The sequence below is a fragment of the Schistocerca serialis genome, chromosome 7 (genome assembly GCF_023864345.2).
Source record: "Schistocerca serialis cubense isolate TAMUIC-IGC-003099 chromosome 7, iqSchSeri2.2, whole genome shotgun sequence".
Lineage (NCBI taxonomy): Eukaryota > Metazoa > Arthropoda > Insecta > Orthoptera > Acrididae > Schistocerca > Schistocerca serialis.
The window spans coordinates 252,351,512-252,370,129 of NC_064644.1; the positions used below are offsets into that span (position 1 = coordinate 252,351,512).

An 18,618-nucleotide genomic window follows, 5' to 3' on the forward strand; every position below is an offset into this window, starting at 1 on the left:
ATATCTACGATATTAAATGAAAATGTTTAGGACCATGTAGACGTACATTAAAACGGAAGTCTTCCGAAACGACTGTCGTTAGAATCAATAAACCTTTTTACGCAGTGATATTGGAACCTTACTTACAATGTCCTTTCAAAAAATATACTGCACGCCCAATCATCAAGAAAGATTTTACATAGTCTCGAATTTTGGATGCATTAACACTAATATTGATTCAAAAACTACATTACATATGAAAGTCCAGATCGTCACACAATGTTCTGCATTCAAGTGATTTAACCAGAAACAACTGAGAGTCACTGTGACACTGCTGTTCTGTTCTTGCGATAATTTAAAAGATGTGCATTACTAGGGTTAATCATCTTATAACGCAATTTTGCAATTTGAACAGGGTGATAAGACATATACAGGGATAGTAATCAGGATGATATCCCTGAAAGAATAAGTACATAAATCGTTCATGTCAACAAATTGCCGAAAACGGACAGTGTAAGTGTGTCTGCAGTAACGCAGTTAGTACTGACACATTCCTCTGCCAGATATGGCATCATAAACTGAAACATTCGTCATCTGCAGGTGACAGGAAATTCTTGGAGGACGAATGAATCGTCGCACCATCACCGGTTTGACATGAATGTATGGGCAAGTGTTGTTGGTGACCACAAGCTTGAAACATTTCTTTTGCTACAACGCCTTAATGGACACATGTATGGGGATTCCTGCAGAACATTAATCATTCTTCTTTTCTTCCGTTTATTTATGATTCACTTGTGCGATATCGACTGATTTTTGTGTGTGGCCATTAAAAAGAGTCTGCTGGAACATAAAAGCAGTATAGTTGTGACAAGAAAAATTAGCTCAAATTTCACAACACAGCATCGTCAATCGAGATAATGTTATTTCTTGAGTGTCTTGAGTGGTTACTTACAAAAATCAGAGCTCTCCTTAACTATCCAAGGTCATCAGAACGAGACAGTAAATAAGGCTCTTTGATATCATGTTTAGAGAAAAACTGAAAACATTCAAAGAAAAATTGCTATACATATGAAGCTTGTACCTCAGTGATTCACTAAGATACTTCATGAATTTTTAATCGAGACGAGTCCAATGTGCACATTTGTATTAATGCTGCAGTAAATAAAATAAACTTATGAACGACGGAAATCATTTACAAAACGGTCAATTTGAGTGGGTTTAGAAAACATATTGTCACACTTGATGTTAAAACTTTACATACTGTTTGTATTCATAGTTGCCAAATTTTATTTAAAATGTGTACAACAATTCGTACAGCTTCTACAATAACTTATAAATGTATACAATGATGCCAAGTGATAATTAGCGTGTAAAATTTATTTCTTCTCAAGTTTCTTTTAATTCTAACGGAACCAGCATTCAGCTATTGACTAAGGATATCTCGTAGGGTGCCAGGCCAGAAAATTTCGAGATTGAATTAATACAAGTTAGAGAACCTTTAAAACTGCAATTTTTAATGTTTCTGATGTAATAAATAGTTTCCTCTGACTTGTTTAAACGCACAGAACATTCATACAGCCAGGCGTAATTGTCAAAGAAGTCCTCGTTTCGGGTGGCCTTCTACTAGCGCCTCATATTGGTTTGATTGTAGGTTATGTCGTCAAAGCCATTTTTCATGTTAATTGTTGGGCTTCGTCGTATTCCGATAGGTTCCTATGATAACACCAAGTCCGTCAGTTGTGACGATTTTTTTCCAGAAAGGAACTGTTCACGTTTTGCATTTCAGTCAGCTGGCTGCAGACGTCAAAGCGTCGGTGTTCCTGTTCTACAGTTAAAGTATGCAGCACAAGTTTTGTGCAATGTTTTCTCTTCTGCAAAACCTTCTGCTGAATGTCTTCAACACTTGATTCAATCATGTTGCTCCGTTGTGATTTGTGACACAACCCTTAGATACATTATGGCCTCACGTCCAATACTTAAAATTAGTTGCTCACAAGTGACTGGTCGGGTAGAGAGCACACCTATTGTTTACAGTTGTTAGTGGAAGTAATTGCGCTGATGTCGCCCGTATGAAAGGGATAAAAATAGTTCCGCAATATTTTTGACAAAGTGCGCGTATCATAGTGACTTCATTTGTATCTGATATTGTCCTTAAGCCATCATTATTATTGTTGAAAAAGTATCATCATTTTCAATTACTGACGCACGTTGACTTTTATACAAACACAATCACTTTCAGTGATGTCAGGACCAATTCTTAACAGGAACTGCCAGGCGCTATGATACGAATCACTCCTGTCAGCAATTTTATGTCGTTACAGACAACCGGGCAGCGTGACAATTCGGCCGCAAAACTGAATCCCTTACGCATTGCATTGATGGATGTGAAACATCTTTACGGGATGTAATAAATGACAAAGGAATTACAAGTTCAAATTCTGTTTGCTACGTGCACTGGAACACAATATCTCTATCTAATCGTACAAATAGGGCACTTGTGGACATTCCATGGGGGGGGGGGGGCAACATGAGAAGACAGGTATCTTCTGTATGCACAAAATAAGCCAGTTCTCGTGTGAAACCAGTATGAAGACAGTGTATACACAGTCAAGAATTTACACTCTGGATGTGTGGGCTGGCACACAAGTGTACTGCGGGACCTCCGAATCCGACGAACATCTGACCGTGTGAAAGTGCAAAAACACCACAGCTATCAAAAAGGATTTGAATCATTATCAACATAGATTTTCCCTAAAGCATGAAAGTAGTTCCACTGGCCTTTCCCATGTTCAGTTCCCAATTACATAATGATTATACAAATTACCTGTACATATTTCTTTCTGTTGTTCCTTCTCCAGTGAAAACTAATTTTTATAAACATCTTATTATCTGATTCCTATGTGGAGTACAGTCTGTAGAGATAGGGGCTTTTGTGTTTTATATAGTCAGGCTTATATATACACTCCTGGAAATTGAAATAAGAACACCATGAATTCATTGTCCCAGGAAGGGGAAACTTTATTGACACATTCCTGGGGTCAGATACATCACATGATCACACTGACAGAACCACAGGCACATAGACACAGGCAACAGAGCATGCACAATGTCGGCACTAGTACAGTGTATATCCACCTTTCGCAGCAATGCACGCTGCTATTCTCCCATGGAGACGATCGTAGAGATGCTGGATGTAGTCCTGTGGAACAGCTTGCCATGCCATTTCCACCTGGCGCCTCAGTTGGACCAGCGTTCGTGCTGGACGTGCAGACCGCGTGAGACGACGCTTCATCCAGTCCCAAAGATGCTCAATGGGGGACAGATCCGGAGATCTTGCTGGCCAGGGTAGTTGACGTACACCTTCTAAGGCACGTTGGGTGGCACGGGATACATGCGGACGTGCATTGTCCTGTTGGAACAGCAAGTTCCCTTGCCGGTCTAGGAATGGTAGAACGATGGGTTCGATGACGGTTTGGATGTACCGTGCACTATTCAGTGTCCCCTCGACGATCACCAGTGGTGTACGACCAGTGTAGGAGATCGCTCCCCACACCATGATGCCGGGTGTTGGCCCTGTGTGCCTCGGTCGTATGCAGTCCTGATTGTGGCGCTCACCTGCACGGCGCCAAACACTCATACGACCATCATTGGCACCAAGGCAGAAGCGACTCTCATCGCTGAAGACGACACGTCTCCATTCGTCCCTCCATTCACGCCTGTCGCGACACCACTGGAGGCGGGCTGCACGATGTTGGGGCGTGAGCGGAAGACGGCCTAACGGTGTGCGGGACCGTAGCCCAGCTTCATGGAGACGGTTGCGAATGGTCCTCGCCGATACCCCAGGAGCAACAGTGTCCCTAATTTGCTGGGAAGTGGCGGTGCGATCCCCTACGGCACTGCGTAGGATCCTACGGTCTTGGCGTGCATCCGTGCGTCACTGCGGTCCGGTCTCAGGTCGACGGGCACGTGCACCTTCCGCCGACCACTGGCGACAACATCGATGTACTGTGGAGACCTCACGCCCCACGTGTTGAGCAATTCGGCGGTACGTCCACCCGGCCTCCCGCATGCCCACTATACGCCCTCGCTCAAAGTCCGTCAACCGCACATACGGTTCACGTCCACGCTGTCGTGGCATGCTACCAGTGTTAAAGACTGCGATGGAGCTCCGTATGCCACGGCAAACTGGCTGACACTGACGGCGGCGGTGCACAAATGCTGCGCAGCTAGCGCCATTCGACGGCCAACACCGCGGTTCCTGGTGTGTCCGCTGTGCCGTGCGTGTGATCATTGCTTGTACAGCCCTCTCGCAGTGTCCGGAGCAAGTATGGTGGGTCTGACACACCGGTGTCAATGTGTTCTTTTTTCCATTTCCAGGAGTGTACATTCTATCTAAGATGTAGTTCCTGTGATACTGGAGATCAGCGATGGGAAAACGCAATTTTTAGTTAATTTTTTTGTCAAAATATACTGCAATTCGTTTTTCAGTGCACAATGTACTATAATCTGTCTTAGAACTAAACTTTGATCATTATTTTGAGGTTAGTTGATCGAATTTCTTATCCAAAATTCTGAGTTGTTACTTAGGTGATTATTTGGTTGAAGGATTCGTTGCCTTACAGGCAGGTGAAGGGAACCTGATATTCGAGTGGCTTCAAAACATTATTGAATGAAATAAAGTTTCTTAACTTTCAAATAACTATGTCCAACAATATTTCACATTCTGAACTTGTAACACAAAACAAATCTGCCTTCAGCAATTTACAGAATCACGCCCGTGCCATTTGAATCAGCTGTTGTTGTTGTGGTCTTCAGTCCTGAGACTGGTTTGATGCAGCTCTCCATGCTGCTCTATCCTGTGCAAGCTTCTTCGTCTCCCAGTACCTACTGCAACCTACATCCTTCTGAATCTGTTTAGTGTATTCACCTCTCGGTCTCGTTGACCCACCAAGCTGCCCTCCAATACAAAATTGGTAATCCCTTGATGTCCCAGAATATGCCCCACCAACCGATCCCTTCTCTTAGTCAAGTTGTACCACAAATTTCTCTTCTATCCAATTCTGTTCAATACCTCCTTATTAGTTATGTGATCTACCCATCTAATCTTCAGCATTCTTCTGTAGCACCACATTTCGAAAGCTTGTATTCTCTTCTAGTCTATTTATCGTCCACGTTTCACTTACATACATGGCTACACTCCATATAAATACTTTCAGAAACGACTTCCTGACACTTCAATCAATACTCGATGTCAACAAATTTCTCTTCTTCAGAAACGCTTTCCTTGCCACTGACCGTATACATTTTATATCCTCTCTACATCGACCATCATCAGTTATTTTGCTCCACAAATAGCAAAACTCATTTACTACTTTAAGCCTCTCATTTCCTAATCTAATTCCCGCAGTATCACCCGACTTAATTCCACTACATTCCATTACCCTCATCTTGCTACTGTTGATGGTCATCTTATTTCTCCCTTCAAGACACTGTCCATTCCGTTCAGCAGATCTTCCAGGTCCCTTGCTGTCTCAGACAGAACTACAATGTCATCGGATTTTAATACCTACTCCGAATTTTTCTTTTGTTTCTTGTACTGCTTGCTCAATATCCAGATTGAATAACATCGAGGATAGGCTAAAACCCTGTCTCACTCCCTTCGCAACCACTGCCTCCCTTTGATGTCCCTCGACTCTTATAACTGCCATCTGGTTTCTGTAGGAATTGTAAATAGCCTTTCGCTCTCTGTATTTTAGCCCTGTTACCTTCAAAATTTGAAAGAGAGTATTCCAGTCAACATTGTCAAAAGCTTTCTCTAAGTCTACAAATGCTAGAAACACAGGTTTGCCTTTCCTTAATTTATTTTCTAAGATTAGCCGTAGGGTCAGTACTGCCTCACGTGTTCCTACATTTCAACGAAATCCAAACTGATCTTCCACGAGGTCGGCTTCTACCATTTTTTCCACTCGTCTGTAAAGAATTCGTGTTAGTATTTTGCAGCCGTGGCTTATTAAACTGACAGTTCGGTAATTTTCAAGTCCGTCAACACCTGCTTGCTTTGGGTTTGGTATTATTTTATTCTTCTTGAAGTGTGAGGGTATTTCGCCTGTCTCACACATTTTGCTCACCAGATGGTAGAGTTTTGTTAGTCCTCGTTCTCCCAGGCTGTCAGTAGTTCTAATGGAAAGTTGTCTACTCCCAGGGCCGTGTTTCGACTTAGGTCTTTCAGTGCTCTGTCTAACTCATCAAGCAGTATCATATCTCCCATCTCATCTTCATTCACATTCTCTTCCATTTTTATAATATTGTCCTCAAGATAATCGCCCTTGTAGAGACCTTCTATATTCTCCCAAACCCAGCAAGGTGGCGCAGTGGTTAGCACACTGGACTCGCGTTCGGGAGGACGACGGTTCAATCCCGTCTCCTGCCATCCTGATTTAGGTTTTCCGTGATTTCCCTAAATCGCTTCAGGCAAATGCCGGGATGGTTCCTTTGAAAGGGCACGACCGATTTCCTTCCCCATCCTTCCCTCATCCGAGCTTGCGCTCCGTCTCTAATGTCCTCGTTGTCGATGGGACGTTAAACACTAATCTCCTCCTCCTACTCCTTCCACCTTTCTGCTTTCCTTTCTTTGCTTAGTACTGGGTTTCCATCTGAGCTCTTGATATTCATGCAAGTGGTTCTCTTTTCTCCAAAGGTCTTTTCAATTTTACTGTATCTATCTTACCATTCGTGATATGCGCCTCTACATATTTACATTTGTCCTCTAGCCATCCCTGCTTAGCCATTTTGCACTTCCTGTCGATCCCATTTTGGAGACGTTTGTATTCCTGTTTGCCTGCTTCATTTACTACATTTTTATATCTTCTCCTTTCATCAATTAAATTCAATATCTCTTCTCTTACCCAAGGATTTCTACTAGCCCTCGTCTTTTTACCAACTTGATCCTCTGCTACCTTCACTATTTCATCTCTCAAAGCTACCCATTCTTCATCTACTGTATTTCTTTCCCCCATTCTTGTCAATCGTTCCCTAATGCTCTCCCTGAAGCTCTCTACAACCTCTGGTTTAGTCAGTTTATCCAGGTCCCATCTCCTTAAATTCCCACCTTTTGCAGTTTCTTCAGTTTTAATGTACAGTTCATAACCAATAGATTGTGGTCAGAGTCCACATCTGCCCCTGGAAATGTCGTACAACTAAAACCTGGTTCCTAAATCTCTGTCTTACCATCATATAATCTATCTGATATCTTCTAGTATCTCCAGGATTCTTCCATGTATACAACCTTATTTTATGATTCTTGAACCAAGTGTTAGCTATGATAAAGTTATGCTCTTTGCAAAATTCTACCCGACGGCTTCCTCTTTCATTTCTTACCCCCAATCCATATTCACCTACTATGTTTCCTTCTCTCCCTTTCCCTACTATCGAATTCCAGTCACCCATGACTATTAAATTTTCATCTCCCCTCAGAACCCGAATAATTTCTTTTATTTCATCATACATTTCATCAATTTCCTCATCATCTGTAGAGCTAGTTGGCATATAAACTTGTACTACTGTAGTGGGCGTCTATCTTGGCCACAATAATGCGTTCACTATGCTGTTTGTAGTAGCTTGCCCGCACTCCTCTTTCTTTATTCATTATATTAAATCCACTCCTGCATTACCCCTATCTGATTTTGTGTTTATAACCCTGTAGTCACCCGACCAGAAGTCTTGTTCTTCTTGCCACCGAACTTCACTAATTCCCACTATATCTAACTTTAACCTATCCATTTCCCTTTTTAAATTTTCTAACCTACCTACCTGATTAAGGGATCTGACATTCCATGCTTCGATCCATAGAAAGCCAGGTTTCTTTCTCTTGATAATGACGTCCTCCTGAGTATTCCCCACCCGGAGATTCGAATGGGGGACTATTTTACCTTCGGAATATTTTACCCAAGAGGACGCCATCATCATTTAACCATACAGTAAGGCTGCATGCCCTCGGGAAAAATTACGGCTGAAGTTTCCCCTTGCTTTCAGCCGTTCGCAGTACCAGCAAAGCAAGGCCGTTTTTTGGTTAGTGTTACAAGGCCAGATGAGTCAATCATCCAGACTGTTGCCCCTGCAACTACTGAAAAGGCTCTTCAGGAACCACACGTTTGTCTGGCCTCTCAACAGATACCCCTCTTTTGTGGTTGCACCGACGGTACGTCTAACTGTATCGCTGAGGCAAACAGCTACCCTGTCAAAACTCGACCATTCACCACCGTGTTTCCACCAAGGCTGTCTATAAAGAAGAGCAAAGATGTAGTACAGAATAAAGAATACCAGATGCTCATTATGATTCCCACAGCAAAAACTTTATCTTGGAAGCCAGCAGAAAATCCAAAGAAATTCTTGTCGTATGTAAAGTAAGCTAGCGGTAAGATACAGTCACTGCTTCTCTGTGTGATAACAATAGAAATACTATCGACGACAGTGATGCCAAAGCAGAGTTACTAAACACAGCCTTTCTAGTTTCCTTCACCGAAGAAGACCACCTAAATATTCCAGAATTCGAATCAAGAACAGTTGCCAGCAAGAGTGACTGACAAGTAGATATCCTCGGAGTAGTGAACCAACTTAAGGGACTCCTGAACGCCCTATACTTGCAATGTTAAAATAACGCTTTTAAATTATGTCTTTCCTCACAAAGTATTTGAGGTAGGAAGTTGAACTTTTTACAGATTATTTATTGGAATATGGGCTACAACTTAACTCAGGGATTTTACAAAATTTAATTCAGTTATTAAAGATGATTTTTTTTCAATTGTAATGAAAATTCACAACATTTTTTTGCAATTTTTTATTTATATATTCAAAAATATACAGTTTTTTGGAAAAAGGCTGTGTTAAATTATGCAGAAGGTACTGTGTAACATTTACTGAAAGTTTGAAACAAATATGTTTGGAAGATCCATAGAAAACATGTAATTAGTGTGAGAAAATAAAAGTTTTGGGAATCGAGCGACAAAGATTGGATTAACTTTTTAGTGCATTACAGTTCCATAGGATCGATTGTCTTCATCCTCTGCAAACTCCTCCTCCAGCTTCCTCTTGTTCCTCCTCCTGTTTACTCTTGCTTTTATTTCTAGACTCTTTACAGCCCTGTCTGCAGTCCGAAGGCGTTCCTTGTCTAAGGCAATCATCGCTCGTTGTTGTGTTCGTAGACTTTGCTACCATTTTCTTCAGTTGCAGTTACTGCAACACTGTTCCAAAAGGTGGTCATGTATGAACACTTATCACATTTCAGTTGTATTTCACTAGCAAGTCCTAAGTGCTTTATTATGGAGAGTTCCAGAGCAACTTCACTACAATGAATACATCTTACACAGTTTGAAAAAATTCCTTTGAGAACCGACGTATCAAATATTTCATTCACATCCGATTCGCCCATAAAACATTCATAGTTTTCACTCATTGAACCAAGCTTCTTCTGTGAAGTATTTTCTTTCCCACTTGGACTGCTATGGGCAGGTGTACTTGAGAGGTTAGGTTCACTCACTTGGTTATCGTCTTTATTGTTTACAGTAATAACACATACCTTTGGCTTTCCAACATTTCTCCTTTTCTTAAAAGCCTTCAGAGGATTTCTAATAACTTTACTTTTACTCATTATTATACTTCAACAAAACAGAGACTCAAGAAACAAAATTAATTACGAATATTTTCGAGATAACGACAGAGTAAATAAACATGAAACAATCGACAATCACACCAGCGATATATATTGAACCATCACAGGTTAGCCACAACACATACTTTATCTCACATCACTAAAATGTACCTGATGAACACGGACGTTAATAATAACACCATTTGACAGCAGTTTAACAGCGCCACAGTGGGTCACACCCATGTAGAACACATTTCAAAAGAAATTTAAAAATAGTTGTAGTCTTCGGAATTGAATAAATTATATATCTATTAAAATGTAATAGTCTGCAGATTCAGAAAACACAAAAAAGTAAAAATTGAACTTTTCATGATTTTGAGCCTTTCCAGAGCCCCTTAAATCACTTAACAAAAGCAAGTATTCTGGTCCAGGCTATATACCAATTAGATTCCCTTCAGAGTATGCCGATGCAGTAGCTCTACACTTAACAATGGTCTACAATAGCCCGTTCGACGAATTATTCGTACCCAAAGACTGGAAAGTTGCGCAAGTTACACCAATATTCAAGAAAGGTAATGGACGTAATCCTCTCAATTACAAGCCCATATCGTTAACGTCGATATGCAGCAGGGTTTTCGAAGATATATTGTGTTCTAACGCTTTGAATGACCTCGAAGAGAACGGTCTATTTACATATAATCAACACGGATTTAGGAAAAATCGTTCTTGTGAGACGCAGCTACCTCTTTACACACACGAAGTGCTGAGTGCCATTGACACGGTATTTACAACTGATTCCGTATATCTAGATTAACATAAAGCTTTTGAACTGTACACACTAGTGGTTTGTATCGAAACTGCGTGATTATAGAGTATCGCTGTGTGACTGAATTCGTGATTTCCTGTCTGAGAGGGTTGCAGTTCGTCGAAATTGACGGAAAGTCATCACGTAAAGTAGATGTGATTCCTAATGTTCCCCAAGGTATTGTTGTGGGCCCTCTCCTGTTCCTTATCTATATAAACGATTTACGTCACAATCTCAGCAGCCGTCTTAGATAGTTTGCAGATGACGCTGTTGTTTATCGAGAGTAAACTCATCAGAAAATGAAAGCAAATTGCAATACGAATTATAAAAGACATCTGAATAGTGCGAAAATTGGCCTTTGACCCTAAATAATGAAAAATGGAGGTAATCCACATGAGTGCTGAAAGGAATCCGTTAAACATCCGTTACACGATACATAAGTCTAATCTAAGGGCCACACATTCAATTAAATATCTAGAAATAACAATTACGAACAACTTAAATTGGAAAGTACACACAGGAAATGTCGTGGAGAGCGCAAAACAACGACTACGTTTCAGTGCAGCCTACAATACTCCTGTCCGTCCTCTTTTGGGGTACTGCTGCGCGGTCTGGGATCCTTACCAGACAGAATTAACAGAGTACATCGAGAAAGTTCAAAGAACAAAAGCACTTTTGTATTATCCCGAAATAGGGAAAGTGTCATGAACATGATACAGGATTTGGAATTGACACTACTAAAACAAAAGTGTTTTCCGTTGATGCGGAATCTTCTCACGAAATTCCATTCATCAACTTTCTCCTCGGAATGCGAAAACATAAACCTAAATAGAGAGAAACGGTCATCATAATAATATAAGAGAAAGATATAGGTGTTAATTTTTTCCGCGGCTGTTCGAGAGTGGAATAATACAGAACTGTTGCCCAGATGGTTCGATGAACCGTCTGACAGGCACATAAGTGTTATTTGCAGTGTGTCCACGTAGATGTAGATATTATAACTCCGAAAATAGTAATCGCTGAAACTTTTTTTTTGCAAAATAATGAATTGAATGAACAGAATTTGAAATGGTCCATCATTATGTACAATATGTTCAATATCAATATTTGTGTCTCAAATACCCAGTTTTTACGCACATGTATTCATACGAAGTCATTTTACACGATCTAACACATCGATAACCTCTGGTTTCATAGGATTGTTATTGTATCATTGGCTAGATTGCATAATAGTACACAGGCGAATGTTTAGCATCAGTTGGAAGACTATTTGCTAACATTTCGGTTAAAATTACCATGATACAGATGTGGTTATGAAAAATGAGCTACATTTTGTATTTCTGTTTGCCTGTTCAATATTCTATACATTCTGCAAACCACATTATGGGGTGTGGCAGAGGGACTGTTTCAAAGACTTGATTGAGGTCAGCAAGTGCATCACTAAAAATATAAAACAACACTTTTCCTGCTGCATTCACAGTTGCTTTTTTGTATTCGCGCATTTCCACTGACTTAGTGGCATCTTTAAGGTAACTGACCATAACAAACTATTTTTCATGTTGCTTTGTTCTCAATTTCAACTAGTTTATCTGTGGCATGTTTAATGGTACGATGTCTATCATGGATTGGGGTAAAAGAGGATTACGAATTGAGTGACTTACACTACTAGATATGCCTCGGTAGGAGAGCACGTCGTCGAAACAAGCGACACCTAATGTGTCCCATGCGACGTGCGAGATTCTCTGCCACCGATACACCCCAGGGAAACAGCCTGAAGGTGATTTCCCATAACCAAACAGGCATTCAACCGTTCGCGAACTATGCCCAGCTCCTCCTGCGTTAGCACGCAGCGTCCACACGTCCTATCCATCCTAGCATGACGAACTGAAGAACTGAACTATATACCCAGAGAGAATCTTAGATGTACAACATGTTATCCACCTGATACGTCACCAATGGACGCTGATGCCTCAGTAAGCTATTTAGCGGTTGTTCAGAAAAAATGAAAACTGCGTTACAGACTGCCCGAAATTACAGTTACAAAATGCGAGCTTACAACTCTCAAATGGAAACACACACCAAATTTTAGATATGCACTGATCAGCAAGAACATTATGACCACCTACATTACAGCCGGTATGTCCACCTCCGACATGGATAACAGAGCCGACTCGACGTGACATGGAAGCAATGAGGAAAAGGGAAATTTGTGGTAAGTCTCATGAGACCAAACGGTTGGGGTCATCGGTCCCTAAGCATACACACTACTTAATCCAACTTAAACTAACTTACGCTGGAGACAACACACGCACTAATGCCCGAGGGACGACTCGAGCCTCCGACGGGAGCAGCAGCGAGAACCGTGACAAGGCGCCTGAGACCGGACGGCTACCCCGCGCGGCAGCAATGGGGCCTTGGTAGATTGCTGGAGGGAGTTGGCACCACATCTGGGGAGGGGGAAGATAAGCTCTGACGCCACGTTCAATCACGCACCAGATATTTTTGACTGGGTTCACATCTGGCTACTTGGGGGGGGGGGGGGGGGCAGCACATAATTTGAAACTCACCCCTGTTTTTTTCGAACCATTCTATCACACATGGGCCTGTGAAATAGCACGTCACCTGGTAGAAAAATGCCTCTGTTGTCGGGAAACAGGATCGTCATGAATGGGGGTACGTCTTCTGCCACCAGTGTTCGATATGCCTTGGTCGTCATGATACCTTGCATGGGCTCCACTGGACTCATACATGCCCATGTGTATGCTCCCCAGAATATCCTCCCGTCCCGTAGTACATGTTTCAAGGAGCTGTTGCTCTGAAAGGAGCCGGCCGCTGTGGCCGAGCGGTTCTAGATGCTTCAGTCCGGAATCGCGCTGCTGCTATGGTCGCAGGTTCGAATCCTGCCCCGGGCATGGATTTGGGTGATGTCGTTAGATTAGTTAGGTTTATGTAGTTCTAAGTCTAAGGGACTAATGACCTCCGATGTAAAGTCCCAAAGTGCTTAGAGCCATTTGAACCATTTAAACCCTGGAAGGAGGTATTGGGATTCATCAGGCACGCAACGCTCTGCCAGTTTCTAGTGCAGAAGGTCACGATCACATCCAAATTGCAGTTGCCGATGTTATGGTCTTAATGTTGGCACATTCTTGGGTCGTCATCGGCTGCGAAAGTGCATCGTTAAGAATGTTCCGTGCTGTATGTGTACAGACACAATTGCTCTGTGCCCAGCATAAAAGTCTGACGTTTGTTCCGCCAGAGTTTGCCGACCGTCATGTTAATGAATCTGCCCAGCTAAGACGTCCAACATCTGTAATGAGGGATGGCTGCTCGAACCCATGACGTCTGGACGTGGCTTCACCTTAGTTCGCAACGTGTTGAAGACACTAACATAGCACTTGTCGAACACCCGAGAAGTCGTGCAGTTTCCTAAATGTTCGTGCCCAGCCTGCGGACCGTCAGACTGTGCCCTCGGTCAAACTCAGATAGATCATGCACTTTCCCCATTCCAAACACAGAGAGAGCGCTCAGCGATACAACATGCACCGAGCATGTAGCTGACTGACAATCATTCCTCGCCGGATGACGTTGCTGTCATCCGGACGGGTTTATATCGATAGAGTGCCATTGGTCATAATATTCTGGCTGATCCAAAGCATGCAAGATAGCCCTAAAAACGAAGGATTTAATTTTAAAAGAGAAAAATAAACTGCATAGAAAAACTGATGATAAAACACTTAAAAATATTAATAATAAACTACTAGCAGAGAAAGCAATTGTGGTAAAGGCCGATAAAGGAAATACCCTTGTTATTATCAAAGAAGACGATTATATATTTAAAACACTCTCATTTTTTAGTGAAAATGGGATCGTTGAAATAACTAAAGACCCCACTCCAAAGTTGCAGTTAAAGATCAAGAAATTAGTCGATGAAAATAATCACCTCTTGACCCCTGAAGAATAGAATATGATGAAAAATATGAATCCCCAAATACCTAAATTAAGATCATAGATTAAACTGCATAAAAAAGACAGATCTATACCACCTATTGTCAACTACAAAAGTAGTCCTTCATATAAACTAAATATGAAACTTAACAAAATTTTGAAAGCATTCTATACATATGACAGCAATTTCAGTATCAAAAACAGTTATGAACTAGCACAACAAATCCACAATATAGACATTCCAACTAGTGCAAGTTTCGCCTCATTAGATATTAATAATTTATATACAAATATACCCATTAATGAGACGATTAACATAATTAGGGATAACTTAATACAATACAAAAATATGACTAAAGACGAAATAATCGAATTTATAGAACTCCTTGAATGCACTTTAGATTACAATTATTTCTCTTTTAATACTAAAATCTATTGTGAGACAGATGGCTTAGCAATGGGAAATTCTTTAGCTGCGACAGTTGCAGACATTTTCGTGAACCACATTGAGACGCAATTCCTGAAAAATAACCCTGATATCGCAAATAAAATCATATATTACAAGCGATATGTAGACGATACATTATTGCTTTATAATGGTTCAAAAGATGAAATTGAGGAACTTGCTATAAAATTAAATTCAATGCATCCGAAGTTACAATTTACAGTTGAGCATGAAAATCGAAAATCTATTAACTACCTAGATCTCACTATAACTAATAAGAATGGGAAACATTTATTCACCATATACAGGAAACCTACAACCACTGATGTTATTATTAATGCCACATCATGTCATTCTGACAAGCATAATAATGCATTTTTTAAGTCTATGATACACCGAATACTAAAATTACTGCTAGAAGCTAATGAGATCAAAAAGGAAATGACCATCTTAAAACAAACTGCAAAAACCAACTCTTTCGACACACGACAGATAGATATCATTTTTAATAAAGTACAACAATCACAAAGTACTCCACTAATAGGTAATATTAAATATATGAAGATGACATATATGGGAAACATATCAGACAGAATTACTAATTTATTCAAAAATTCTGGAATAACAATACCATTTACAACTGATAATACTTTACAACAAATATTAAGACATACTGTAAGTAAAGATAATGGAAAATCTACCAGATCAGGAGTGTACAAGATCCAATGTAGAGACTGTGAGAAAATATATATCGGCCAAACAGGTCGAAATTTTGCAGTAAGGTACAAAGAACATACGTCGGTTACCTCACGAACAAAGTCCGTATTTGGTCATCATATAGCATTCAGTAATCATGCTGAGGGGACAGTACAACAGAATTTACAATTTCTTCATTATGCAAATAAAGGCTTACTTATGAATATCCTAGAAGAAATCGAGATGTATGCTCATTTGAAAACCAAATCATCAATGCTGCTCAATGAACAATTAGATTTTCGCGAAAAATATTATTACGACCTTTTTGACGAAATTTTATAATAAAAGCATCTACTCTTTTGTTTTTTAAAAATATAAGACTAGTTATACCCATGGCAAAAGCAATGTATGTAAAATATGCTGCACAACATAAAAAAAAATTTAATCAGTAGTCTCATCAGTTATTCAGATATACATAATGTGGAACGTACTCCTGGCTGCTACCCTACTGCTATAAAGAATATTGCTATAAAAACTACAGTTAAAATAAGACGATTCTGCAGCATCCACCAAAGATGCAATTGTGATGTAGGTGACTCGGTATAATCGAGATATACCACAACGCCAAGGACTTTCACATCTTTGATGTAACTGGCACTGTAATAGTATTAAGGTTGCCCATAGAGGGCACAACTGTTACACATCGTAGTTCACTGTTTTTATACAAAATATAAATAAGCTGTAGACATACTAACTATCTGTTAATCAGACATTTTAATGAATCAATTTTATGTTATTAGTGTATTTCCTACTTTTATACTTTGACGATGGCGTCATATTATGAACGCTGATTGGCAGTTGTGAAGTAGTGTGACAGGAAGTAGGCGGAGCCTCTGCATATTTAAGCTCGTGCTCAGCACTCATAACCATCAGTTGACTGCGTAGCAGCGAGGAGACCTACCACCCTAAGCGAGCCATGGGTATAATTAATTTTATTTTATCTTGTTAAATATTGACATCATTAGACACTTTCATCTTATTTAAAGATTGGTATCTAGTATTTCTTAAAATTTATCCACAGGTCTGATGATGGTTTTGTAGAAAGAACCGAAACCGGTTACCTGTATCATTAAAACATACATGACGTGATCAAGACTGAACTTTAGTCAAAATATAAGTGTTGCCAGTTGTTTGCCGAAAAGTTTAATGGTACAAGTGCGCCAGCAAACAGTGCCATGCAACGCTTAGTCTGAAAACGGAGTCAGACAGGATCTGTTTCGAACTGATCAAAAAACATGCCAAAACGTGCCCGCAAACCAAAACATATAGCTGCAATTCACAAAAAAGTGCTTTAGAGTTCTACCAAATCAGTCCGTCACCTTTCATCTGCTGTGTTTCTTTTGTTCTCTGGAACCCAATTCTCTGGATCACTTTTATTTCCCCCATCCTCTAAATACAGAAATAGGTACACGTCCGTAATCTTAGTTTCATTCTAAGATGATTAAAAACTTGTCATAGACATAAATGAAAATACTGTCAGACCTCCCCCGCTCCCCCCAAGCGTCGACGACCATGGCTTTTGGAAGGTTTTTCTTGGTTATTAGACAAATGCCGGAAATGAGTGTGTTTATAGATTAAACCCCGGTGAAATTTCCTCTGCCCTACTCCCAGCCTACTGGGAAAAGGACTGCGAGCATTTAATCACTTAAAGAAGTATCCAGCTTAGATGTCTTGTGTTGATTGGTTGATTGAGAGGAGGGGACCAAACAGCGAGGTCATCGGTCTCATCGGATGAGGGAAGGATGGGGAAGGAAAGCAGCCGTGCCCTTTCAAAGGAACCATCCAGGCATTTGTCTGAAGCGATATAGGGAAAGCACGGGAAACCTAAATCAGGATGGCCAGACGCGCGTTTGAACCATCGTCCTCCCGAATGCGAGTCCAGTGTGCTAATCACTGCGCCACCTAACTTGGTGGATGTTTCCGCTTAGTTGTTATTGATTTTAGTGGTTGCGGCTGTATACACGCCACGCTTATCTACAGCTGTTAGTCTAATTTCGTTTCTCGTTGTATCCACTAGCCTCTCGTCGTATTGTTGCAATAGAGAAGACTATTGTTTGTCAAAGTCTCCCATGGCGACCACATATCTTTACCACTTATGAACAGAACGTTTCATTAAGTACGCTATAACATCTGCTATCTACTTTCCGCATGTTTTCTTTTTCAGAATCGGCAGTTGGTAAAGGTAATGATGAAAAAGGAAGTGCTGAAAAGCAAACATTCGGATCTACAGATCTATACACGAGACAAAAGTCTTCCGTACACCTCTAAATCTGTAATGAGACCGCATTCTGAGCATTCCAAGCGTATGTTACAACAGTTATTGAAGCTTTATCACCATAATGTGTCAGTAAAAATCCGTTAAGATTACTAATATAATTGAAGCGATAAGTGAAACTTCCTGCCAAATTAAAACTGTGTGCCGGACCGAGACTCGAACTCGGGACCTTTGCCTTTCGTGGGCAAGTGCTCTACCAACTAAGCTACCCGAGTTCGAGTCTCGGTCCGGCACACAGTTTTAATAGCCATTGTAGGGGGGGGGGGGGGGGGACGAGGAAGACTCAATAACTTCACAGCGCGGTTTGCACGGGATGCTACTAATCGGAATACAAAGCTAAGACGAAAGTGTTGAAGAGTCGTAGAGATGTGAATAAGTACTTGCTTAACACCTAATGTGGAAAAGACACGGAAGTAGAAGAAATGAAAATGATACTGTAAGGGAAATCTGTATTACGCAGAAAACCCGAAGAAGGCATTATCAGTAGTAGACTGACGCTAAAGAAGACAGATTCCTTCCATAAAAGAGCTATGCTGACATCATATAATGATACAGAAATGAGGAAGAAATATAGAGCTCAGCGTTGTATGTAATTAAAAAGCGGACTACTATCAAGAAAAGAAGTCTTGAAACTCTTGAAAAATGATGTTCTATTAAAGAAAGTAGAAAATTTAAATATGCGTATGATTTACGAAATGAACAAAACAAACGTAGTACATGAGGACAGGAGTTACCTTTCGCTGTCTGCTTGTTTTTGGTCGGGTAAC

General features: G+C 40.6%; 1 non-coding gene across 1 annotated transcript; it reads left to right on the plus strand.

Annotated features, from left to right (window-relative positions):
* The first annotated feature begins 6,336 nt into the window (after nucleotides 1-6,336).
* Trnaa-cgc (transfer RNA alanine (anticodon CGC)) lies at nucleotides 6,337-6,409 on the plus strand. Its single transcript has one exon. It is a non-coding gene; the product is annotated as a tRNA-Ala (tRNA).
* Nucleotides 6,410-18,618: the final 12,209 nt, after the last annotated feature.